Source organism: Capsella rubella, unplaced genomic scaffold (genome assembly GCF_000375325.1).
Source record: "Capsella rubella cultivar Monte Gargano unplaced genomic scaffold, Caprub1_0 scaffold_5, whole genome shotgun sequence".
NCBI classification, from domain to species: Eukaryota; Viridiplantae; Streptophyta; class Magnoliopsida; order Brassicales; family Brassicaceae; genus Capsella; species Capsella rubella.
The window spans coordinates 4,603,232-4,603,832 of NW_006238919.1; the positions used below are offsets into that span (position 1 = coordinate 4,603,232).

General features: G+C 41.4%; 1 pseudogene; it reads left to right on the forward strand.

Moving 5' to 3' along the window:
• Positions 1 to 371, forward strand: part of LOC111830602 — an 814-nt pseudogene extending 443 nt beyond the window's left edge.
• The last annotated feature ends 230 nt before the right edge of the window (positions 372 to 601 follow it).

Sequence of the window (601 nt, forward strand, 5' to 3'; positions counted from 1 at the left end):
TTTGTTTGTTTCAGTGTACTGAAACAGATGACAAGGGCAACCCTTTTTCCCTGGGATCACTTGTGGAGACACTGAAGAGAGGGAAAAGAAAACAAGCTTATGAAAGCTCTTCTTCATCAACAGTTTTGGAGCTTCAAGAAAAACTTCGTCGCAACATGGCTCATCATGAGGCTGAGAATGCATGACGTAAAGAGGAGCACCGACAAATGCAAATGCAGTTGCAAAAGCTTTTCCTCTACATGAAAGACAAAGATCCAGAATTTGCATCTTTTCTGGTTTCTTCTCCAACTGTACCTGCAACCATAGCTGACACCACACCTGCAGCCACCAGACCACCAACCACTGCACCAGCCACTGCGTCAAGTACTTGAACCATCCACTTCACCAGCTGCCGTGATAGGTTCTGCATGTGCCACCTCGTTTGGCACCACACCAGTTCCATAACCCCTTTGTCTAACGCTTCCTACTCATAAACATGATATGCTTAACTTTTGATGTAATTTTTATGTTAACGTTTGGTTTACTTTTTGTTATGAACAATTAGGATATTTATTGTATGATTAGGATGATGGTTTCTTTGTAAATATATGATTAGGATGAT